Here is a 26,532-nt window from a genome sequence, read left to right as displayed (position 1 = left end):
ATTCAAGAGTTTTACCAAAGTAAGAAAAATGCTGGTTCATCCGTGATAATAATGTTAGGAACCTTAGTGTTGATTTTTATCAATGAGCTGTGTTTGGTGGGTAATTATGAGAATTCGTGTCTTTGTTTGAAAATTTCGAGGGGGAATAGCTGGAAAGACAAGTCTTTCATTTTCTTTCCACCCTAGTTACAGCCAATGAAGCTAGATTGTCATAGGTAAGAGTTGACTGGCCTTCTGCACCCCAGGGGTGCTTAAGAGAGATCATTTTTTAGCTCTACTGCAGGACTGAATAAGGAATCGGATCTGGAGGATCCATGTTGGGGAGGCAGTTTGATCTTTCTAGGTGTAGGATGGGTTAACTTTTCTCTATTTCTGAACATGGAGAACACAGGTGTTAGTAGAAAAAAAAGAGTATCAGAAACTATCTTATCTGACTTTTTTTTAGTGCTGGGAAATGAACCCAGGGGTGCTGTACCACATTCCCTGCTCCTCTTATTTTTTGTTTTTGAGACAGGGTATTGGGCCAGCGTGGACTCAAACCTAGGATCTTCCTGCCTCAACTTCCCAAGTAGGTGGGATTGCAAGTTATGCACCACCCCTGGCTGGACTGTGATGTTGGTGGCAAAATCTTTACATTTTTGCCTTAGGCTTTCATCTCTTCCTCCTTTTCCCTACCTGCTTGTTTCTGGTCTTTGCTGGTTTCACTTTGGTAAGAATACCACATCAACATTACCTCAGGTACCTATCAACACGCAAGCCCTTAGGTCCCACCCTGAACTACTGAACTAGAAGTGGGAGGTAGGAGGAATGTGTGTCTCTAATTCACATTGGAGACCTGGGCTTCTAAAGGCACAAAGACCTAAGTTCCAGCCATTGCATTCCTGGTTCCTGTGTCATATTAGGCAAATTATTTAAGCTTTGTCTCGCTCCCTGGGCAACAAAAGAGGGATAAAGAAAACTACTTGAAACTAGAGTTGCAAATATTAAGTGACATTCTTAAAACTGGTGTGAACAACTTAGCATGTAACAAAGTAAATGTTCTATATATGTGAGTGACGGATAAGCTGTCACACATGAAAACTTAAGATGTGCCATGCCTTGCTGTTTACATTAATGCCATGTCTGCATCCTTGGTGGCTGCTTGGTGGCTGCAAGTTAGCCTGATTTACACCTTCCCATTCTGTCCTTCCTTAACCCTTCAATATTCTGAACAGCCAGGGGCCATGAACCCTTGTCCCAAGCATTTGCCCAGGACAAGCTGCCCAGCTGCCCGGTCTTCCATTCTCTCTGCCTGCTGGCTCTGTTCTCTGGCTTCCACCTCTGCTGCTTTGCTCAGCTTGTTGGTTCTTCAAGCTCTTTTACTGGCTCACCATTCTCGCCTCCTCGTAGTCTGTGTGCTGCCTTTATTTTGGCATTACTCACGATTTTCCATCAAGTGCTTCCCCACCTGGCTGCCTGTCTTGTGAAACTCCCAGTGGTGAGACAGGATCTTCTGTCCCTTGTCAGGACGGGACCCAGACCAAAAAACAATGGAAGGCCCAGTTCCTTGCAAACAGACACAAACGGAGTAATGGAAAAACAATTGGAGTATTTGCTTTCAAAATTGTCCTGCTTAGAGCCACTGGCCCTTACTCCATTTAATGAAAGCCTTTATGTTTGCTTTTCAATTTTTGTGAGTCAAGGCTGGAGCTTATGGCATTTTCTGGAAAGAAGGTGGATAGCAACAATTAAAATAGCATCCTGGCCACAACAGTTTGCAAATCAAAGAGTTGGTCATTGATTGTGCAAAGTCTGAAGCTTGAAAAGCCAGCTATGTGAGTGGGTGGTTATATTATGAAACCTCTCTGTCTATCTCTCTCTGCGTCTCTGTCTCTTCATACTGGTTTACGTTCAGCAGTTGGACGCCTCCCCAAAGGATAGTATAGAAAGAAAATGTCCCGGCATAGTTGTCACTGTAATGGATGAGCAAACATATGAGCTGTATAAAAGGTAGCCAAAGTAATAATGTAAACGAATGCATTCTTATGTCTCTTCAATGGAAGGAGCTGGAAAATATTATCATCCTTGGCATTCAGGTGTGAGACTGGAGGAATGGAAGCATTCCATCATTTCTCAAGGCTGCTCTGTGAGTCCCTGTGGAAAGCAAACTTCAGAAATAGTACAATTAGCACTGAAACACCTGGAGCTCTTGACATTGCTGATCTTTAGTCCCCTGGAGATATGTAGTAATTCTCGACAAAAATCTCTCTCTCTCTCTCTCTCTCCCTGACCCTGTCTCTCTGTTTCTGTGTGTCTGTCTGTCTCCTTCTGTCTCTGTTGCGCAGAAACAGGAAACTTCACTTCTCCTAGGCTCAGCTTTTCATAAGGTAACCAGGTTATTACAACAGGGCCCAGAGACATGTTTTTCTGGTAATGTGTCTTGGATTTGTAGATTAAAAGAACTAAGTCATCTTTGAGGAGACTACAGTGCACCAGCTCTGAATTTCTGGGGCCACTCACCACAGTAATATTGCTTGGAAGCAAAATAAAAAAAATTGAGGTCTTGATAAGGTTCATTCAATGACCATGCAGCATTAAAGATAAAAATATGACACGAATAGATTTTATTGACAGAAAACTCAACAAATATGAAACTTAGGAGTAAAATGAATGAATATTTGGATCAAGTCCTGAGGTAATATGCCAAGAACTGAAATTGTTTCCTATAACACACTGAGTTTGGGCAGTAATTAGTACCAGACAACATTAGCTGTGTTCCCAAATGATTAAGGACTTAACCAATTATAAAAATGCAACAGTTTCACCAAACATGCATGAACTTTGGGACTTTTCTTGTGTGATCATCCAAGGCCCAGGGCCAAGGTTTGAGCATAAAAGCAGCCTTTGAGACCCTCTTTGGGACTTCCCAAGGAAAAGGGGAAATAAGTATCAGAGAGGGTTTTAAAAACATCTGTCTTGGGACTCTCTCTTTTTTTCTTTTTCATCTTTTTTGAGTCAGAGTTTCAACATGCAGTTCAGGCTGGCTTTCATCTCGCAGCAATCCTCCTGCCTCAACCTCCTGAGTGCTGTGATTATAGGTATGTGCCACCATGCCCAGCCCTCATTTTTTAAATAAACAGAATCCTTAAGGAAAAGAATAGCACAGAATTCTAGGTACCTACCAGTAGGCAAGTGATTTTTTTTTTTTTTTTTTTTTTTTTGGCTATAGCTCTGCCCCAAGGCCTGCTGAGTTAGGGAAGTGCTCTGTCTCTGAGCTGTACCCAAGCCTAAGGAGGCTCTGATTCTTAGAGGTCTTTAATATGCATGCACCATTAGCAGTAAATGTGACCTACTAGCTCTTGCTACAGGAAACTATTTCAAAGCTATGCTATGGATACATGATTGTGTAAAAGTGACACAGTTGTTGATAAGAAAAACTACTAAAAGGAAAAAACATTATTTTCAACCTAATCCTATTACTGTTAAAAACCTTTTTAAAATACATCCAAGCTGGGAATGGCCACACACCTCTGATCCTAGCTCTTCTGTAGGTTGAGATAGGATGATTATGATTTTGAGGTCAGTCTGGGCAATTTAGCAAGACTCTGTATCAAACTAAAAAATAAAAAGGGCGGAAGAGCTACTTCATACACCCTAGTACCATACAAAAATATTATATACATATATATATATATAATATTAATAGTGATAATCTGTGAATTACAATTATAAATTTTTCTATGTTACTGCCATTTCTGATGGGGGTAATGGTTCAAACAGAGTCTTTCCCTGTAGCTCAGGCAAGCCTTGAACTCACTTTGTAACCCAGGCTGGCCTTGAACAATCCTCCTGTCTCAGCCTCTTGAGGGCACCACCATACCTGACCATTTCTAATTTTTTTTTTTTTTTTTTTGTCTTTTTCCTTTTTATCGGTACCCGGGATCGAACTCACGACTGCCTGCTTTAAAGGCAGGCACTTATGCCGCTGAGCTAAACCCCCAGCCCCCATTTCTAATTTTTTAAACAAGGAATTTGTATTGTTTCATTTTTTTTAAAAAATCTTTACTATTTTTCCAGTGTAAAATATACATGTCTCTGAATAAACACAATATTTGCATATAAAGTAAACACAGAAGGCCATCCTCCTTTTTTCTGCAAAAGCAAGGAGCAATTCAAGAGCTACGTAGTAATTCATCAATGATTCATGTATCCTGTTTTCCAGGTGTCAAGTATAGGAATCCAGGCTAAATAAAGCTGTGCTGCATCTGAGTTTCTCCAAACAGAAGCCTGGGGAAATTTCCACAGTGCCAGGCTCCCAGGCAGTTTCCAGTAGTCAGCTACTGTCATCCCTTTCATCCACCCCAGACACTTGTAGACTGTCCAGCTAGTCTTTGAGGTAGGACAGTCGGGTGGCATCTATCAGGTTGCTTCATTGGGTTCCTGCTGTTGCTGGCCCCTGGGGCCATTTCTGTCACTGTAAAATTAGTTACTGACACAGATTCCTAAAAGCACAGTCTGATATATAAAAGTTATTTCTGAGAAGCAAAGTCAGTTCATGCTGAAGATCAAGTTTAGAGGTTATGCACCAGCAGACAAGGGTTTATGTAACAGTTTGTCTTTGTTCCTTGAGCCATATGCGACCTTTCTGCTCCTTACTGCTGACACCATCTCAACACAAAAATGCAATCTGTTTAGCCTAATGTCTGTCCTTCCCTCTGTAGCCTTAGTGAAGAATAATAACAGCAGCTGCATGACTTTTCCATAACATAAATACTTTATTTACTTTTGTATTTAATTTATGCATCTGTCCAGTGTTTGCACAGCTGTTTGATGTCTGTATGCCCGTAGATTAGCCCTTGCTGATTTCATCTCCCTTAAACCCTCAGCATTGAGCTCCAGAGGCCTCCCTGTTCACTTCTCTTTGACCAGCCTCCAGCATGGCACCATACAGATGAGAACTTAATTAAGGAGAATGCTTCTAAGTGAGATTTACTATCTCCTTGACGATCTCTCTAAAAAGAAGAGCCAACATTTCCTGACCTGCTCATGGAGAACAGCACTGTTGACTTTGCTCTCCATGTCAAAGGACATCACTGAAATATCAAGATCAAGAGGTTTTTGTATGTTCCAAGAAATTGTACCAGAAGATTAAGGAGATGTAAGATATAAAAGCCAGCCCCAAAGCAGGTAGAGATAGAAAACATGTCCTTGTAGTCAGGTTTGTTTGCCTATTAAAAAAACCATGTGATTGCTGTGGGGATGGAGGCTGAATGATTGCAGGTTCAAGCTCAGCCTGGGCAACTTACTGACTTAGTGAGATTCTGTTTTTAAACACTTTTTAAAAACGGGCAGGACCATATCTCAGTGCAAAGGCCCTGGACTCAGTCCCCAGTACAACCACTATTGCTAACAGCAACAATGAAGCCAAACAAGTAAGCAAATAAACAAAACAGTAAGGATTGGACAGCTCAGTGGTTTACCCAGTCATGTTTCAGTGCTTAGCTGGAGTACTGGAATGTGGATGTGGATTTGATGCCGCCTTCTGATGGCAAGGGAAGAGTCACGGCCAGCTGCAACAGGAACTTTAACTACAGGCAGTGGTGCAAGTATGCTCATATAGTGAGTCCCGTTTCTTTCTCTCTGAGGCAAGTAAGAAGAAGAGCAGAAAGAGGATGTTCTCTTTTGGGGGTCTTTCTTCTTTGATGTGTAGGAATGTGTGATGTGTTAATTGGTTTTCTATTACTATGACATATATCAGATGATTAGCATACACATACAAAAGATCTATCTGGGCTTACAGTTTGGGAGGGTCCAGTCCACAACCAGTTGTCCCCATTAGGTGGCACTTTATGGCTACAGTGTGTGGCAGAACAAAACTGCTCATCTCATGGTTGAGAAGAAGAAAAGAAAAACAAAACAAAACAAAACCAAAAAAACAAAGGAAGAGGGAGGGGCTAAAATCGCACAGCCCCTTCAAGAGCATACATCTGGTGACCTATACATTTTTCTCTATGCCTCACCTCTTAGAAGTTTCCACTGCCCTCTAACATCACCAAGTCGGGAGCCAGACCTTTAAAACATGGCCTTCTAGGGAACACTTAAGACCTAGACGATAGCACATGGATGACATTATTCTTAGATAATCTTCTTGGCCGGTTATGTGTAATCTGGCCATTAGCATATATTTATTTAAAAAAAGAGCTATCTTATTTTGAAGCATAGACTGAATTTTAGTCTGCTTTTGCATTTCTTTGTGTTTCAGTTTCTCTGAGTTGGGCTGGAGGTGTAGCCCAGTGATAAAGAGCTTGCCTAACATGGGCAGAGCTCTGAGTTCAAACAAAAACACCAATACAAAACATAATGTTCAAAGTTAAACAGTGGCTCACTCTGGATAAAGCAGTAAGTCTTTGGCTGAGCGTACACAAATATGGCCTCTGAACTAACTAAGCTATGATTTTATTACTTGCTTAACTGGGTCACTTTTTAGTACTCTCTTATAAAGTATTTTGTTGCCAGGAGTGAGGGGGTTGTTGTTACTTTTCTTTTTTTAGTCCGCCAAGGACTACAAAGAAGTATTTTCTAGAATTAGTTCATGACCTAAGGAAAAAATGAGTGAACTTAGTAAGAGTCTGTTATCAATTCTACTTGAGACTGGCCTTTTATATCACTCTGAGGGATAATATTGTTTGTGTTCAGCATGAAATACATAAGAGGAAAAATTGAGTAGAAAACAGGAAATACACTTTGGTAAGGTAGTTTTATTGTTTTGTTTGATGTTATGATTCTTATCCTCCAGTATGCCCAGGGATCATCCATACTTAAAGTTAAATACATAATACCTTCCTAAGCCAAGTACATGTGATTTTTAAAAAATGAAATAAAATGCCATATAGGATTATCTACTGTAGTTCTTCTCAAGTTGCCTGGGAAACCTCCCATCTCCTACATTTGGTTTCAGAGATATAGGTAAATTCTCAGCCCACATGTATTTTGAATATAGCAGGAAAGCACAGATGTTTTAGACTTTCTGAGCTGCATTCAGTCCTGGAAACTGGAAGCCAGAAAGGACAGAAACATGAGAGAGGATTGCAGGGAGCGGTCTGGGAAAGCAGTGGCCCCAGAGTTAAGTGACCTCCTTTTGATCTCTGCCTTCCCAAGTCACTTTCCCATGATTTTTCTCCATGCTGCTTCACTCTTTTAGATCTATTAAAAGGCTTTGGGGTTGGGAGCCTCACCCCTTGTCTGAGAAGAGTGCTGATTCAGGGGAGCGGGGAGGGAGGAGTGAAGCACTCAAGGTGTTTACAGTAAGTGTGTGTGTGTGTGTGTGTGTGTGTGTGTGTGTGAGTGTGGCATGTTTTTTCATGAGCAGCAACATCTCAGGAGTATCACAGCCACCAATGGGAGATTCCACTTCCTGCAAGCTATTTCTGAGTACACTTCATTGTAGCACACTTGCAAGGGACATACAGCTTCAAGAGCATCCCGAGTCCCATTACTCTTCCTGACATTTTGCTGGCCTTTAGGGATCTGACACACAGAAATGTGATAGTTGCCTTTTGGTCCATTAGTGTTTTTATTAGTCTTTACATAGTTTGGCTTGTCAAGAAACAGAATTAACACTTTACGTAAAGGTTGTTTCCTTGTTTAAATTCACATCTGACCATAAAGTGGGCTGTTCCATCTCCTGAAGCTGCAGAGTGTAGAGCCTCATATGTAAGTGATGTGTTTGGTTAACTGTACAGATACTTTGTGTATTCGTCTGTTTTCTACTCTTCTAATAAAATGTCTGAGATGGAGTAACCTATAAAGAAAAGCGATGTATTTAGCTTACAATTTTCAAGGCTGGAAGTGCTGGCTCTGGCAAGGGCCCTGCTGTGTCACATCCTGGCAGATGGCTTCATGATGGGAGTGGGTGTGAATGGAGGCGATCCCTTCACTGGACAGAAAGCCAGGTGCTGCAGAGGGCCCAGGCTCACTTTCTTGTAATGAGTTGCTTTTGAGAGAATTAAGTCAGAGTCCTATGAGAATTCCCTTAAACTTTTCCAGGGGCAGCTCCAAAATGACAGAATCAACACTCACTAAGCTTTACTTTTTCAGTGTCCAGACAGCTGATTAGAAGGTACACTTCTGTGGTGCAGGGTACTGGGAGGATGAGTATGGAGAATTATCTGACCCTACAAGTTTGAGAACAGCCTATGAAAAAAAAGGACTGAGGATGGAGTTCAGTGAGAAGGCCTTGGGTTTAATCCCCAAGGCCAAAACCAACCAACCAACCAACCAGCCAACTAACCAAACAAACAAAAAACCCAGTGAAAATAAAAAGTCCTTCATATCTTAACATTGCCATTTGGGGCACCAACCTTCCAACATGTGAACCGTTGGGGGACGTGTACAAATCATATTCAAACCTCCTGCTATTGTAGAAATTTTTTCTGATAATTTTAGGAATGCTGGGTGATTTGAAAATGCCAATTTTTATCAGTCTTTATGTAGTTATTTTTCAAAAGTATACTTATTTCTTCACATTCTTAAACTATTAGACGAAATTAAGGTACCATAATACACACTGTTAACGTTGAAATTTTCTTTTGTTTATGATATGTTTTATAATAATGAAGTCATTCCACCAAGAAGCAAGTGAGCTGGCCCATTTTACAGATGGAAACAGAGATTACCAGACTTGTACAAGTTTACATGGGAATGGGGGACCCATAAAATGACACAGAAAACTTGTGTCTCCTAGAATTTACCACATTCCTTTTCTTTTTCTTTTTTCTTCTCTTTCTTTTATTTTCTTTTTGAGACAGAGTCTCGCTATGCAGTTCAGGCTGGCCTTAAGCTCACTTCATAGTCCGGGCTGGTCTTAAACTCACAGTGATCCTCAGTCTCCCAAGTGTTGGGATTACAGGGGTGAGCCCACCACGCCTGGCTCCACATTCCTTTTCAAAATGGTGTTTATTTTATTTGGGAATGAAAAGGCATGCCATACACATAACCTGACTTTCATTTTTCTGTACCTTTATTTCTACAAATTAGAGCCTAATTGCAAAGTTAGACTTTTGATTTTCTCTTATACGCATTAAACTGCTCATTTAATGTATGCTTTTCTCTGCTAAATCATGATATTTTCTTGTATCTCCAGAATAGTTTGTTCTGATTTGGTTGGTAGTGAAATGCAAATTACATGATTTTATAATTTGTTGCGATTCTCACTTATAAAGAATATCAAGATAGATATAAAAAGATAAAGCCTAACATACAACAGCTGATAAGAAGTGAACACATAAATTTTGTGCCCTGGTAGTACCATTTATTCATTCATTTAGTGATGAGGACATAGGGGTGAATAAACGAAGACTCCACCCTTATCCACTCTCCATCTTAGTAAAAGAAACAAATAATGAATGTGAACCACACAACACAATAATGTAGTAACAGGGCTGGGGATTTAGCTCAGCGGCATAAGCGCCTGCCTTGTAAGCAGGCATTCGTGAGTTCAATCCCTGGTACCGAAAAAGACAAAAAAAAATTTTTCATTGCACAATAACATAGTGACAAGCATCCTGGGGAGGGGATCAGAGCATGGAGACAGAGAAGGTAGAGTTATTTTAGGTAGTCCTCGGGAGGTTGAGCAAGATTGAAGATACAAGAAGGGTAGGACTTTGGGTTTATCGTAAAGGGATTAGAACACAGCCTTGGAGAGTTTTGAGCAAGGAGAGCGATACTGGTGCACTGATGTTCTGAAAGAAATTCTTCAGTAGTTTTGTTGAGAATAGATCACGGAAGAGCTGGGAGTGTAGCTCGGCGGAGTAAGTGCCTGTCTGGCAAGCCCCAGGTAGAATAGATTACAGAGGAAAGAAGGGAAGCAAGTGACCAGTTCGGAGTCTGTTGCAATCAGCAGGAGAGAGACCAATGTGAGTGTGCTTAGCCAAGGAGGGGGGAGAAATTGGCTCAGGGTTTTGTTTCTGTTTTTTCTGATTTGGGGATTGACACAGAGCCTTCACACTAAGCTATATCCCTAGCTCTTTTTTTTTTTTTTTTTGAGATAGTTCTTTACTAAATTGCTAATTTCTGGGACTGGGCATGAATTTGTGATTTTCCTGTCTCGGCCTTTTAGAGTGCTGGGATTTCAGGTATGAGCCACCACATCCAGCTGGGCTGTTTTGAGGGCAGAGCTGGAATGGTTTATTGTTAACAATGAATGCAGTGGTTAGAAGACATTCAGTTATGAGCTGGGAAAGCTTTGGAGTTGGAGGAGGCAACTTAGTTTTGAATATGGACAATCGTTAGTTCTGTGTCAGGCACAGTTTGAGACATACAAGCATAAATGGAAGGGAAGCAGCTGTGACCCTCCAGTCTGGAGAGTGTTAGGCTAAATGTATATATCATAGCCAGTCTCAAAATAAAATAATGAGGACTAGTGGTTTAGCTCAGTGGTACAGCGCCTGCCAGGCAAGCCCGAGATGGAGCCCAGGTCCAAAAAAAAAAAAAAAAAAAAAAAAAAGAAGAAAGAAATACAGAAAAAGGCTGAGGATATAGCTCAGTATAAACGCCTTGGATTCAATGCCCAGCATGAACTAAACAAAACAAGACAACCAACAAATCAGGAAGGTTCTAAGTCCCCTCCCTGGGGAAGGCCCCTTCCTTGGGAAAGTCACCATTTAGAATTCAGGGAAAAGAAAAGGATAAGTGGAGAAACCAGCAAAGAAGTTATAAGCTGAGCAATTCACAAATAGACATAGAGTTAGGTTCTGCAGGCATTAAACTTTAAAGATGGGAAAAGATTTCCTCATGGAAGAATAAACTAAAATTCTAAATCACAGTGAAAAAGGTTAATGAAGTAAATGTGATGGGGAGAGAAGATGGAAAGTATCATCACTTCAAGGACGCTCCCTGGGTTTGTTAAATGTTCCTTAAAATATTGCCCAATTGTTGTTGATATTATTGTAAAGGGTTCAGTGCTTACAAGGCTACCCTATGGGCCTCAATATTAGCTAGGAGAATGGTACAGATAAGCAACGCATCTTTCTCAAAAACCTCTTTTGTTGGCATGTTTCATGGGGATGCAATATGGAGCTGGTTCCTTGGCCAGGAAAAAATAAATAAGCAAGGCAATGTCAATTGTCACTGTGGGAAAATTCTCCATTAAATTTGGCCCACTCTCAGCAATGTATTTTTCTCAAGCCAGCTGTTGAGCATTCCCTTTTGGGATGCAAATAAGCTTCTTTTCTCTCTCCTGCTTAATTCCCAGGCTCCTCTAAAACTCAAGGTTAGGTGAGTGCTGCAGTCCGGTGTGTGGCTGCCCTGCTGGCTGGCTTTCCTTGTCTGCACCATGACGCTGCTTCAGCCTAGAGGGGACTGCAGTATCACAGATCCAAGATGTGGGGAGTGAGCCCAGATGCCACCTCCAGAAAGATGACAGTGCCAAGGCTAAGCATACTGGCTGGCTGGGGCCCCCCAACTGCTTCAGAGAGAAGCAGAGTTTGCCTTCACCATTTTTACCTTATCTTATGAACATTGAATCACAGAATAAATAGGTAGGTAGCAAATTTAATTATGTCACTTTAACAGTTGTACAGACTTTTTAAAAGAGAATGCTGCAAATTTTGTGATTTATGTATTTAATCACTGAGGGTGTAATCAGAATAGAGGTAATTGATCACAAAAGTCCAGAACTCTCAGTCAGGTGGCTTCAGAGTTGCATGCAGGTTTAGCAGTACTAACTATTGATTCATGGGTCAACAGGTGGTTCTATCTGAGGTAGAGAGTGCTGGTTTAGAACAGGTCTCAGTCAAACACATTGGCAATGGCAAACTCGTGGAACTCAGTTGTTCTTTCTCTGAACTAGATATAATACAAACAGCAATAGCTACCGAAATGTTTTGAGGATCTAAAGCAGTGGTGGCGAACCTATGGTATGTGCTGCAGCAGGCTGCTTGTATCACTGAAAGCTCTAAAGGTTTTGGCATCACTGATCTGAAGCACAGTGTCTGTGCTATTCAATCTGTACTACATGTCCCCCCAAGGCTCATATACTAAAAGCTTGGGTTTCAGTCTGTACTGCAGTAATATTGGGAGGCAGTAGACCCCTTGGGAGGTGAGGCCTAATGAAAGGAAGTTAGAACACTGGGAGTGTGCCCTTAAGAGGACTATTAGGATTCCTCTCACCCAGCCAGTCTCTTCCTCTCCTTTTCATTTCCCTGCCCTCATAAGATGGGCAGTTTTGCTTCACCATGCATACCATCCTTCACCACCGGCTCAAAAACAGTGAGTCACCAGACCATGGACTGAAACCTCTGAGATCGTGAGTCACAATAAATTTTTTTAAAAAGCTGATTCATTATGCATTTTGTCACAGTCATGGGAAGCTAAAACTTATATAAACTCTAACCCCTTAATATGTTACTCGCATCGACCACTTGAACACAAGGCATTTAATGTTTAGTGGTTGCAGCTGCGTTTCAGGATTTTTACAGGCTTCCTAAAAAGCAGGCAGAATATCATGCTTTTAGCTGACGGTAGCCAAGAGATAAGGGCCTTGGGCAAAACTTGCTTCTAGTATTAACGTGGCTTTCTCCTCCTTCCTTTCTGTATCTCATCCTATTTGCATTTAATGCTCACCAAACCCTTAAAACACACAAGATACTAAATCCGTATCTGACCATTTCTGGTAAAGATGATGCTCTGTGGTCCAAAGGTGAACCCCATGGTATTAGTACAGTGTACAAAAGAATACTTTTTAAACTACTTATGCGAAGGTCTCATTAGCTGTTTCTCTAGAGTCTCATGGAACCTTATGGATCCCAAGGGCATCCATGTCCATCAGGAAGCTGAGAGGCATTTCCTGAAAGTTGGCCTCTTTATATTTTTCCCACCAGTTTGTGCCTCTGCAAATGTCATGCCTCCAGTTTCCTAGTTCTGTGCTAGAAAACATCTAAAATGTTAGGTCTGTAAAAAAATTTAGGTTATACCGAAGCTGGAGAATTGGATTGTCGTACATGGTTATTTTTTGGTTTCTCTCTAGGATGCAATGAACTCCGGGTTAATGTAAGTCCCTGAAATTCTGCTAATTGTAGTCAAGGCCACATTTTGTATTTAAGGACTCCCACTGAAATGACTAAATGCTGACTGGACCCAAATCACTGCGGTGACCTTAGTAATGCAGTAGTTGGCCCTAAGAATAAGAGCAAATTACGCAGGTTAAACGACCCTCCTGCCCCAACATTTAGCCATGGAATGCGTCAGAAGGACTGAAAGGTACATACACCGTACATAAGAGCGAAAAAGGTACGATGTCAAGAAGTTTCTCTGCATTCTGCCACACTGACAGTCCCTGCAGGCTGAAATGCTTCGCAGCCTCTGGGGACTGAACAAAGGGGCAAGGAAGGAAGCAAGGGCAATGCTATCCGCAGGCAGGGGGTTTCCTGGGAGCTGCACCCCTCACCTCCCCAATCCCTACGTGCCGTAGTCCCGCACCTTAAGGTGTCCTCCCCCCCCTGCTTTTCCCTTAGTCTCGCTGCATATGACACTTCTCAATTTTCCTGTCCATAACTCTAAATGAAGCAGCCAACTGAAGGAACTTTTAGTCCCCCCCCCGTCATGCCTAATAATAAGCTGTGCGAGTTGATTGTGGACCTACAGGCACAGGGAGGAGGGAAAGCAGGATAGTGGAGCTCCTTGGCTTGCGGCAACGCCCCCTCCTTTACCCTCCCCCGCGGTGACAGTTTTGTGTCCCGAGTGCAGAGCACCACGGTCTAGCCTCCAAGGCATGCCTCTTCCCAGGGCTGCCACTGCGGCGGCAGGTTTCTCATTTTTGCGCCATAGCACAAGGCGAGGATCTCGGCTAGGGGCCGCAAGTGGCCCCCCAGGTCGGCGTTTCCACCCTGCTTCCAGGTCCCAGCCTTTTCCTGGCTTGCCCCGCACCCCAGGAACCGCCTCCCGCAGCGCACGTGCGCTCCCGGGACAACAGCAGGCGAGGCCTGGGCGCGCCCCCGCCGCTCGGCGGCGCGCGCGCTCCGCCCGCCCCCTCACACGTGCTCGTGCCCGAGGCCGCGGCGGCGCGCCCCTTCTCCCCGCAGCGGGCGTCGCGGGCGCAGGAGGAGGCGGAGCGCGGGAGGCGGAGGCAGGGAGGGCGGTGCGCGCCGGCCAGCGGGGCGGGGGCGGCCCGAAGGCGGCGGGTGAGGGGCTCTGGAGCCCGCGGACCCGCGCCCCGGGGGCCCACTGCGCCGCGGGAGGGCGAGCGCGCTGCGCGCCGGAGGAGGCGGGGAGCTGAGGCCGCGGCCCGGAGCGCGGCGCCCCCGCCCGGAGCCTGACGGGGCGGTGCGGCGGGATGAGGCGCTGGCGCGGGGGTCGCCCGGCCGAGCCCCCGCGGCTGCCCGGGCTGGCCCGGCGCTAGGCTCGCGTTGGCGGCGGCGGCGGCGACGGACGGAGGGCGGCGGGCCCGGCCCGCGCGGGGCAGACACGGAGCGCGGAGCGGGGCGCAGCGACGCCGCGGCGGCGCGGCGGGGCCGCGGGGCTCGGTAAGGCGGGGGCGCGGCGGGAGGGCAGGCGGGCGGGCTGGCAGGCGAGCGGGGGGCTGGGGGCGACGCTGACGTGGGCCGTCGCCACGGGGAGGCGCGGGCCTGGCTTCTGTCTCAGGAGGAATGTTCCTCGGGGGCAGGGCCCCGGGTCGCAGTGCTTGGAGGGCCCGCTCGGGTCTCGCCGCCTCCCGCGCTTGCCCGTGGCCTCGGCGGCGAGGGTTCCCGGCCTGTGGCAGCGCTTCCCGCCCCGGCCTGAAGAGGGGCTCGGCCGCGACTGCCCAGGCTGGGCCGGGTGGCGGCCCAGGGACTCGGGTGCTCCCTCAAGAGCCCCTGCGTGTCCTGCGCAGTTCACGGGGGCCGGCGGGAGCTGGGTCACGGTGAGCGTGGGCAGCTGAGCAAGACGTCTTGCTTCCCGAACTCCCGTGGAGTTTGTCCCTGATCTTTCAGCTGGCTGGAGTTGCTGCTATGTGTTGGACGGTAGGGGTGACTTAGGCCCCCCACCCTGTGATTTTCTCTGCAGCCCATGCATGCTGCCTTTCCCATTTTGTTGACCAGAGGAAATAGGTATGTTAAACATTTCCACACACAGCGCACGAGACACTGTTGGGACAGTAAGACCTGGCTTTGGTCTGCCTTTGGATCCTTAGTAACCTCACCTTCGGAGTGTGAAGATAGAAGAAGGGGTAACAGAAGGAGTGGCCCACAGCAGGATGCTTGGGACGCAGTTGATTAGATAATTATAATTTTGTTTTGCTTGCGGACTTACCATCAGCTTTTAAAAGGTTCGGGGCACTGCATGATGCTACATGGATACTGGGCAGCTGCACGGAAGCATTGTTGTCAGCATCTCTTTTATTTTCCATTCTTTCAGTTTTATTTGGCACAGATACAGACCTTTTAAGTGAGACTGAATGGGAATGACTTTTCTGTTACGTTGGGTGCTTCTGTAAACATTGTATTTCTGTTGGAAAAGAGAAAGCAAATGGTGCTGTAGGACAGTGGCTCTTACAGTCCACAAAATGTGCCAGTTTGAGCCAGTAATTAGATTTGTTATGAGCAGTGATGGTTGTGGTTTCATTAATATACGTATTTCTCTTTTTTGAATGAATTGCAGTTTAACTCATTGTCAACAGTTATTCTTGGGACTCCAGTGTGAAGAAAATAGAAGCAGTCATTGGTGCTGCTACACAGCCTCAACTGTTCCCTGGTGTGCTTGCTTTTTCATTGGGTGGTTTGTGAAAACGAGGTATCATGATGTTGTGATTTCTGTTTTCTGGAATGTCTGATTCTGTCCTGAAATTGGGTTCATATGTGATGGTGCTTCATGGGATGAGCATTTGTGATCGTGTGAGGTTGGAGCTGTGTTTCAGCCCCTTGTCTTTTTACCATGGCTCCTGTAGCAGCCCCTGGAATAGAGCAGCACTTTGGACAGAGACTTGTCCAGCTAGGGCTGCAGCTTATTTTACTTAGGCTCTTGCATGTGGGGGTGGGAGGACTAGGTGAAGTAGTGGGGGAGAAAAGCTATAGGAGGGACAGAGGAAACAGTAGTTTAAGAACCTTCAATTATATAACTATTTTGTTTTTGAGGGAGAGAACCAGCGAGGCAGGCTCAACTGTCATTAGAGCCTTTGATGTTGGTTTGAATTCCAGCAGTAGTTATGTTTCTTTTATTTCCTTTTCCCAACCCCACATCATTTTCCAGTCACTAGAAGCTTTTCCGCAGTTGGGCTGAAACCTTAATGGCAATACGTTCATCTCTATTTTTTTTCTCTTTTTTAAAAATTTTGTTGCTTCATCAGCGATGCTTTTATTGTTGTTTCTTTTGGACGACTTATTCAACGGTGTGTTTCCTTTCTAAGCTGCCTGAGTGTATTATTTTCATAGTGTATGTAGATTCAATGCTGCCTTGTAGATGCACTTAATAAATGTCAAGGTCTAGCAGCTGTTTTCTTCACAAGACTGCGATGACAAAATGAAATGAAATAAGCATAGTCATAATTTTAAAGAGTGAGACTAGTATCTTTGATAACGTTTAGGGTGTAACCTGTGAATGTGCAATGTGATGTCCGTGGAATTTTTCAGGGGGCAGCCAAGACATGAAGCTGGTCTATGGTTGTGGTTCTGTCACTTAAAAAGAGTGATGTTGCATCTTTTTTGGGTATGTTATTGACATCTCAGAGCTGTTTTTGTGTCTAGACAATAGGGATGAGAATACTCATGTTGTCTTATGGGTAGAATTACGAAGAATCAGATTGTAGAAAGGATGTAGAAATGCTTTGTAAAACTGCCCTCAGGAGTGTGAGCTATTACTGTTATTAAGGATTGATTTAGTATTAAATATATACCTTTTTAATGTGGCATATTGGCCTGGAAAGCTGCATGATTCATTACTTGTATGCTGGGTGTGGAACTCGTGGTCTCCTGTATGCTAGAGAAGTTCTCTTATCACTGAGCTGCATCCCTAGCCTTTGGCAAACTGGTTGAAGTGTTTTAGCAGCAATTTAAATAAATACTGTGTATATGAGAAATAAGAATGTGTTAGCTTTCTTCCAGTTGCGAAATTTGGTGACTATCTCATTCTTAGGGAAATTCTTATGTATTCTCTTTGGAATTTTCGGTTATTTTAGGACAAGTCAAACTTACTGGGACTGAGCTTCTTTAAAGTATCAGTTCAGAATCCTCAAATAGATTACAAGTTAGAACTGTGAGTGATAAAAAACATTTTGTATTTGCTTACATTATTTAGAGCTGGGTTGGCAAACAGGTCTGTGTGGCCCATGGATGAGAATGATTTTAAATTTTAAGTCGTTGAAAAAGATCAAAAGGAGAGTAGTATTTCATGACATGTGCAAATTATGTGAAATTGCAGTGTCAGTGTCCTTAAGTAAAGTTTTATGTGGACAAGTCATGCTCCTTTGTTATGTGTCATCTGTGGCTTCTTTAGCATACCACAAAATGAGATCTTGACAGAGATGCTGTGGCATGCAAAGTCTGTAGGATTTATTATCTGGCCCTTGATAGAAAATGTTTGTCAGCTCTTGGTTTAGGACTTTACTTTCTTTTGGTGTTAATTAACACAAGTGTGGTCTCCTGTCATACCATTATACAAGTTATGACCTATGGAAATGTGCTCATTTAAACTCTGCAGACAGATCGGCTTAGGTTCAAGTGCCACCTGCGTTTATTTAAAGCTGTGCTTTAAGTCTCTTCACCAGGGAATATCAGTAGAATCTGTCTTAGAAGGTCATAGTGAGGGTTAAAGGAAACCACACATGCCAAGGCTTACTACTGTATCTGGCATCTACTGTAGTAAGCACTCAGTATGTGACACATGATGGTGATTGTCAATCCTAGTCTAAAACACTATTCCTGGACTATTGTGTACTACCTTTGACCTCAGATTATAGATTTTTTTCTCATGAGTGGCATATGACTGGATATGGAATTTTGGTCATTTACTAAAACCATTAATTTAATTAACAGCTAGTAATTGGGACAACTTGAAAAATTTCCTATATGTATACTTCAGGTAATTCAGAAGAGTAAAGAGACAGTATTTCATTCTAGTTCTTGATAATTTTCTTGTAATGTTGTTTGCAGGGTGAATTTAAATGTCACTTCCATTTTAGTACTGACATTTTTTTTTTTTTGGAGAAAGATGTGTGTGAAAATCTGTGTTAATTAGGCCAGGGTTAAATAATGTTTTCTGTGTGTATATTATACTCCAAGAATTTCTTACGATTTGCACTAACATCTTCATAACATCCTCTTCAGGGCTCAACTAATAAAAGTTATTTTTTTCCTTATGATAGGAGAATGTAGTTTGCAATCAAGAGACTTTGATATTAAGTTACTATTTTGAATATTTGGTTTAAATTTCTTTCAGTTGAGAAATTTGGTGCTTCTCAACTTCAAATGCTGGTTTATTTAACATTAATCCCAAAGGAAGAACGAGCAAATAAAAAGGCCATTGTTCTGAGTTAAACAAAACAGAACTGGGGTGATTATGTCTCTCACAGTCCTACCAGCTGGGCAGTTTCGTGGCCTGGTTGAAGCTTACAGGCAGGGAGATGGCCTAGGGAAGGGTGGTGAATTCCCACGCTGTCCTTGGTAGAGCGCAGAGATAGAGGACCCTTCACACAGCCGAGAGCCCTGCCCTTGGAAGACTGGAGACCTCTACTTTTGGCACTCACAAAAGGAGAGATCAGAAGACAACCATTTCAGGATGGGTGTTACTTTATCTCAAGATTAAAAAACCAACAAATAAAACCAGAGATTTCCTGTCTGGACAGCTGAAGACTGGGTAGGGATATTTCCCAAGGTAAAAATGTAAGATTTGGTAAAGTTACTTCAATTTTGCAGTATACTTTCATGAAAACACCCTCCGTGTATTAACAGGAGATTGTTTTAGGATAGGTAAAAGGAAGTAAGAAATGAGTATTGATTTAATTACTCATGAAAAAGATATGAACGAAAATTTTCAGTGGTATTGAATTTTTTGCTGTACAGCTGTTTGCCACCTTATTTTATAGTGCAATCGACTGTTAAGTCCATCAATGTTGAAGACATGGAAATGGAAAGTTTTGAGAGGAAGTGCATGTGGGACCCACCTGTCATGGAAATGTTAGGATTTGTGTGTTCAGGTTGTTGCTGTAGGCACCATGCTCTGAGAGGGAAATCTGAAATAGGCATTTCACCTATTACTCCTGAAACAATAGAATTTGTATCATTTGGAGTTTAGCCTTGTGATCTTGGGCAAGCCTTTTGACTGTATTCTTTTTCCCTATGTGTAGGAAGGAAACAGTAGTTGTAAAGCTGTGTGGTCAAGGGACTTTTAGAGGAGTAGTATTGTCAGTGGTTTTGAAGAATGTGTGAAGCACAGTAGTCATTCAGAATATTAAATGCAAAGGAAAACAGCAAGGTAATTTTAAAAAGGGAATGGGGTTTTTTGAACCTTGAGCCAGAAGACCTGGGTATTTATGTTGGGTCTGGTGTAAACAGTATGAATTTGGACAGGTTGCTCTTCTCTCTGAAGATCACATCCCTTACATATAAAATGAGGGGTCAGACTGGATGTCACTCAGAGCCCCTTTTACTCCAAAAAAAAATTTTTTTTTTAATCCTCAGAGGAAATAGAACTGAGGGCATTGCACATGATAGGCAAGTGCTGTACCACTGAGCTACACCTTCATTACCCTCATTCCAAAATTCTGTGGTTCTGCAAATTTTTATTTATTTATTTACTTATTTTTTAAGATGGAGTCTTGGTGAGTTATTTAGGCTGGGCCTGAACTAGAGAACCTCTTATCTCAGCCTCCTGAGACCCTAGGATCACAGGTATGTGCCGCCGTTCCTGGCTTTTTCCCCTTCTTGAAGTGGGAACTTGTACCTATCCAGTTTCTGTCAACCTGCTTGAAAGAGATCCTGACAGTACTTCATCCCTGTTTTCTATCTAGTGATCTTCACATTTAATAGCAATCCTTAGGGAATCCACATCGCTCATCAGTAGCTGCTGAGTACATCTGTGTCTTCTACCATGTACCAACACTAGATGCTATAGAAAACAGGTATGAAAGAAGGTATCACTGAGCCTCTACCCTGAGGAGGTGTTTGTTTGATATGGAAGATAAACTGTATCAGGAAAAAGGATATTATAAGAGAGGGAGACAGTGGGGTGATCTGCCAGTCTGAGGACATGGGATGTACTGGTGGGGAAGATGTGACTTTGAGTATATGTAAGCTTTGAAGGCTCCCAGTAGCTCTGAAATTTGGTCATTCTGTCTTTGACAATTTTGCAACAACTTGTTGTTAGGCAACCCAGATGAGAACTGTTCCATCAAGGCCAATTTCTCACACTTTTTCTGTGCAACTGCCTGATTTACTAGCAGAAGGGAAAGGACACATACTTTAAAACTAGGAATGTGTACAAGGGACTTTTCTTCTGAAAAGTGACAGGACACCAAAGTGACCCTGTTCTTGAGGCAGTAAAGTCGTGCCCTGGATTTCATTCCTTTTTAACTTCTTGAGGCTTTTATCTCTCAGTTGTTTTCTTTACTGAATTACTATTCTGTTTCCTAGATCACCTCTTTCATTAGGCACACATGGCTTATGTTCCTGGCGGCGTGATAACTAATTGTTCACCAAATGCCCATTTCCCAGTGCTTCCCTCAGATTTTATCTGGACATGTGGCTGCCCAGTGAGAGACAGTTCCTGACTTTTCTCTTACAGGGGTTGTGGCCAGCGACTCCATTCTGGCTCAAGGGATGTGAACAGACCTGGTATTTCTAGGTCATGGTCTTAGAAAGGCAGCTAATTGCCTTCCAGTTTCTCATGCTTCCTTTTTGCAGACAAGAATGTGGGGTAAAACAGTGCCGGGACATATTATTCAACCCTGTGGAAGAGGGCAGTGTCTCAGTGAGATGATGAGTAAGATGATTCCCTGGATAATGGGAAGCAGAGAGCTGCCTGCTACCCTGGAGTAGCTGCTCATTTTCGCTGGATGGTTCAGAGAGGGGAAGAAAACCATTTTGAGCTACTGATACCTTAAGTGAGTGAATCACTTGTCTTAAACCACCCTTTTCTCTACTTTAAAATCCCTTTAGCTACTGTCTAATTTCTTTTGAAGCAGAAATTTTCAAAGGTTGTTTACAGTTTCTGTATTTTCTTACCACTGATTCTTTAACCTGATCCACTTGAGCTTTTGTTTTGTCACTTGCTGAAATTTTTTTGTTGGTTTGTTTGTTAATTTCTGTGCTGGGGTGAATAGAACCCAGGGCCTCACATTCTAGGCAAATCTTTCACTGAGTTACCTGCAGCCCCACTGAAACGTTTCCCCTAAGGCTGCAATGATCTGTGTCTTGCCCAAACTAACACTTCAGTGTCTACCTCGTATTGACCTCATGTCCACATTTCATGCATATTACTCCTGCTCACTTACCTGTGCGTTTTTATTTTCTATACCCTTCTTTATGAGTTTATCTTTACTTGCTCTTTACCCCACATGAACATTTAGAATGTTCCTGGGTGAGGCTCAGATCCCTCCCTAGTAGTTCTGAATTTTGCTTTTGACTCCATGCCTCCGTTTTGGAATCTAAGAGGTACCTCATGGGTAGCATGAACAAAATAGTACTGTGAGTTCTTTCATTTACCCACCTTCCACCCAAATTTTCACCATCTCAGCAAGTGGTGTCATTATCCACCCGCGTGTGCAGGCCAGAACACCTGGAGTTGCCTTTGAGTTTTCTCGCTTTAAGTCCAGTAAGCTCTACCTTCAGAGTGTAAACTGGACCTGACTACATCTCAGTCTCTTTTCACTGTTAAAAACTTGGGCTGTGCTGGTGGCTCTTTTGGAAAACGGCCAGCAGACTTCTCTATCTTTACTTTGTCTTTTCCCTTCCTATCACAGGAGCCAAAATAGTGTTAGATATTAATCAAGGCTTAACCTTCTCCTGCTTACTGGCCTTTACACTTAACACTAAAACTAAACCTTAAAAATTTTTATTATGGAAGCAAGACCTCATGTTGGCTACTTATGAGGCCCTGTGTCAGTGGTTATCTACTAGGGGAGATACAGTCCAGAGGGGGACTTTTGGGCAGCGACTAGAGACACATTTGGTTGTGGTAAGTTGAGGGGTAGGAGTTCCTACTGGCAATCCAGTAGGCAGAGCTTAAGCTGTACGTCCAGTGCTAAGCAGCTTACACTGTACGGAGCAACCTTCAGCAACAAAGAAGTACATGGGCCAGGATATCTGTGTGCATGATCTGACTCCTGGCTTCTTGTATCTTCTGTTTTCATCCTTTGTTCACTGGGCTGCAGTCGCAAAAACTTCTTTCCTTTTTTTTTTTTTTTTGTAGACTTTAATTAAATAATTTTTTAGGGGTGCTGGAGATTGAACTCAGGGTACTTGTTCATGCTTAGGCAACCAGAGAGCTATCATTCTGGCCGCTGAAGGCTTAAAACAGTAAATGTGCAGAGATGTCCCATATACTTCTGCCCTACCCCGTGTCACCCATTGTCAGCATCCCTTGCTAAAGTGGTGTATTTGCTGTATGCTGACACATCCTAACCACCTCCAGTCTGTAGTGAGTCCATAGTTTACTTTCGGATTCATTCCTGGCGTTTGCATTCCGTGGCTTTGGGTAGATGTATAATGGCACGTAGTCACCATTACAACGTCATGTAGGACAGTTTCCCTGCCGTGAAAGTCCTCTGTGCTCAGTTATGTTCATCCTCCCTCTTAAGCTGTGGTAACCACACATCTTTTTACTGTCTCCCTAGCTTTGCCTTTTCTAAAATATCATATAATTGGGCTCATACAGAATGTAGCCTTTTCATTTACTAATATGCATTAGAGATTCCTTAATGTCTTGTCTTTGTGACTCAATAAACTGAAAACATTTTTCTTATGATGGTGGTGATATTGGGGATTGAATCTAAGCACTCATACATGCTGGGCAAGTGCTTTACCACTAAGCTACACCCTGAGCTTTAATTTTATGTTGAGAGAGGGCCTCATTCAGTTGTTCAGGATGGTGTGAAACTTGAGATCTCCTGCCTCAGTCTGCCAGATATTTGGGATTAAAGGAATGGGCTACCATGCCTAGCTGGTGCTCATTTCTCTTTTAGTACTGAATAATATTCTTTTCCCTAAATGACTCATAGTTTATCTGTATATTCACTCTTGGCAGGGCATGTTGGTTTTTTCTAAGCTTTGTCATTTAGAATAAAGTGCTATGAACATCCATGTGCAGGTTGTATGTGGGCATAAGTTTTCAGTGCTCTTGAGTAAATACCAAGGAGCAGCACGATTTTAGGATCATACAGTAAAGCTATCTTTAGTTTTGCAAGAAACCACCAGACTGCCTTCTTGAGTGGCCATACCATTTTGTATCTCTTCCAACAGGAAGACGGTTTCTGTTTTTCTGTATTCTTGTCAGCATTTGATGCTATCTGTTCTTGATTTTGGCCATCCTATTAGGTATGTAGTTGATGTTCCTTTTTCCTCCTTGAATAAGATAAATACTACATAGGGATATATGTTTGCTGTTCCTCTTACTTAGAATGTGCTTCTGTGTCTTACAGGACCACTTTCTTTTGGAGGGAGGCCTTTGTGATTACCTGTATATGAACCATTTTTTTTTTTTTGTACCATACTGGATTCAAGGGCTTTTATTGCCAGGCAGGCACTGTATCACTGAGTTAATCCCTAACCTGGAACTTTCATTTCTTACTTTTGCATCATATCCTTTTGTCTTTTTCATACTAGTTTGTTATTTATTTACTTGTATGGTCAATTTATTACAGATCCCCTATAAGCTTCTCAGGGGGCGAGGGGCTTTCCTGTTAAGGTAACTGCTGAATCCCAAACATTCTTACTTAATAAATACTTGATGACTGAGGGTGTCTGAGTCATAGGTGTGGAACACAGTTTTCAGCAGTAAGAAGTCAGAAGATCTTACTGGAAGCAGTAGAGAGACTGTGATTCCATAGAAGGTATACACATACACACACACAAATCCATTGTAACAAGACTGTTTCAGCCTTTAATTTAGTGACTTTGTGGAATGGAGGAACTCACCTTCATTTTTTTATAGGGAGGCAGATAATAAAAAGAGCTGATAGGAGCCTTTTAAGGAAGAATGGTGACTGCAGGGGATAGCTTTTGTTTTGCCAGTTCTCCTAGCCACTTACCTCTGCATGCAGAACTGCCTCTTAGTGAGGCTGCTGAATGCTGCGGGTTATAAAGGTCTACAGGGAGCATGTGGCTTTACCTTTCTCCAGTGTCAGAATTCCTTCCACTTATCCTGAGGAGGCAGTCACCTACCTTACTTCTGTTTGTATGTTTAATGTCTGATTTATCACATAACAGATGAACTCTTGCTGATCTTACTGTTAAAAAAATTATTTCCTTCTGTTAAGTTGGAATGCATCTCCCTGAATTTCTGTCACCACACAGATCTGCTTTATTTTTCAAAAGATAGCTTTTTAGTTGCCATGTGAAAGCACGGCTGATTCCTTTATCTTCTCACCAGCCTTTTCTGTTTCTTAGCTGAATGTACTCATTTTTTCACTTATTCCTCACATGACAGGGTTTTTAGATGCTTTTCCAGGCCAGTCCCTTACATTTTTGGGACAGTGAGAGAGCAACTGGAAGTCCATATGCTGTATGTCTAAAAATTCACAGCTTCTATTTCAAGTTAACTTAGAAAGTTGTCCTATTGCCTGCTGTAACAAATAAAATGTCATACTGACCTACGTTAAAGTCAAAGAATTTGGACTTCTGAGTTCCACTTGGCAACCTGGTGAAGGGCAGAGAGCCAGCCTTTGCTGGCAGACTACCTTCTTCTCTTTTCCAGGCGCGTGCACTAGGAACCTTACATGTGTATGCTGTGGACACTCTGGTCCACGTACCCTTCACATCCTTGACAGCAGCTCTGTGACCCACATGTGGACCAAGGAGTCCATAACGGTGGTGGGTTTTGTGCCCTTGGGAGAGCCAGCCCGTGGGAAGAGCCCAAACAGACCCTGGGAAGGGGTGAGAAATTCTGGGGTGCTGGTCAAGATGAGGGCATGCAGGCTGCCGAATTTCTTTTGAAGCAGAAATTTTCATGAGTTATTTACAAGAACTGTCTTTATTTCCCCACCACTGATTCTTTAACCTGATCCACTTGAACTTTTTTCTGTCACTTGCTGAAATTTTTTTGTTGGTTTGTTTGTTAATTTTTGTGCTGTGGTGGATAGAACCCAGGGCCTCACATTCTAGGCAAACTCTTTCACTGAGTTACCTGCAGCCCCACTGAAACGTTTCCCCTAAGGCTGTAGTGATCTGTATCTTGCCCAAACTAACACTTCAGTGTCTACCTCGCATTGTCCTCATGCCCACATTTCATGCTTATTACTTCGGCTCACTTACCTGTGCTTTGATTTTTTGTATCTACCCTCAGCTACCCCTGAGGGTAGCTGATCTGAGGATGGGATGTGGCCAGAGGGTGGCTAGCACATGGCCTTCCAAAACTTGAGGCCAGAGCAAAGGGCCCTGTTGCTTAGGTTGAGAACAGGATCGTTACAGTCTAGTCAAATTTGATCTGATCTTGTTTGTCAGGGTCAGTTAGTGATTGGGGAAAATACTTCTTAATTCCTCAGATCAGACCTGGCATTTTAAGGCTTTCAAACTAGGTTGCCAGCTAGTGCTCTGAATATGGTACAGATGGGCTAGAAATACCTATCCCTTAGTCCTTACACAGAGTGGTAGGAACTTCTAGGCTGGTTCCATCTGGGTTCCATCAGTACCAGTACACTCATATTTGGGATTAGCCATGCACTGGGAGTGTGGGAAGCCCTGCTCTAGACTACTGCATGGTGACTGTGCAGGCCGTTAGAACATTTTAAGTGAACATGATTTGGCCTACCTGACAGTGTTTGAGGTATCAAAGTAGGTTTTGTGTCCTTATTAATATGGAACTAAATCCAGGTTAGGTGACTTGTGTATCAGACACAAGTAGGCCAGCTGAAACCAGAACTCGATAATTCTGGTTGTTATTTTGGTATATTCCTTCTACTAACCCAAATTGTATTTCTTGTACTTTTTTTGAACTCATCACTTCTAGTTCATTTAGGGCTCGAAGGCAATTAAGTAGATTTTTTTTAGAAATTTCTATTTTAGCTTCCATTATGTACTCTTTTATTATTACTTTTTTGACCTAAATATTCAACCTAACATTTAATTGCTGCTAACAACAATTATTCTTACATGATGTAACCAATTGACCTGGCGTCTTGAAATTGATTCTATATTAACCATTTCGATAGCTTTCCTTGATTAGCATTATATTTTGTCATTACTATAAGTAATGTTTGGCTGAAGTGGTCATTCTGGAGTCATTTATAAAAGGTTAAATTACATTAAGGCCCAGAAAACCTGCTATACGTGTTTATTTAACTAAATAGAAAGTTCTAACACCGAGTTTCGCTTTTCTTTTTTAGTTAGTGCTCATTTGTATTAATCTTTACAAATGTCCTTTTATTTGAACTGT

General features: G+C 42.8%; 1 protein-coding gene across 2 annotated transcripts in view; it reads left to right on the top strand.

Annotated features, from left to right (window-relative positions):
* The window catches only part of Arhgap32 (Rho GTPase activating protein 32), a 291,311-nt gene continuing 264,779 nt past the window's right edge, over nt 1–26,532 (top strand). Inside the window, exon 1 of one of the 2 annotated variants that reach the window (XM_063256063.1) lies at nt 1–19. The gene's annotated coding sequence lies outside the window, so the exon portion shown is untranslated. Of the gene's footprint in view, nt 20–14,388; nt 14,499–26,532 lie in introns of those variants that run through there. The other variant, XM_063256064.1, reaches the window with a different exon arrangement.

This window comes from Cavia porcellus, unplaced genomic scaffold (genome assembly GCF_034190915.1).
Source record: "Cavia porcellus strain 051 isolate PalLab524CR breed Dunkin Hartley unplaced genomic scaffold, mCavPor4.1 scaffold_9, whole genome shotgun sequence".
NCBI lineage: Eukaryota > Metazoa > Chordata > Mammalia > Rodentia > Caviidae > Cavia > Cavia porcellus.
The sequence above is the reverse complement of the archived record's forward strand: the minus strand, read 5'-3'. Positions and strand labels throughout refer to the sequence as shown.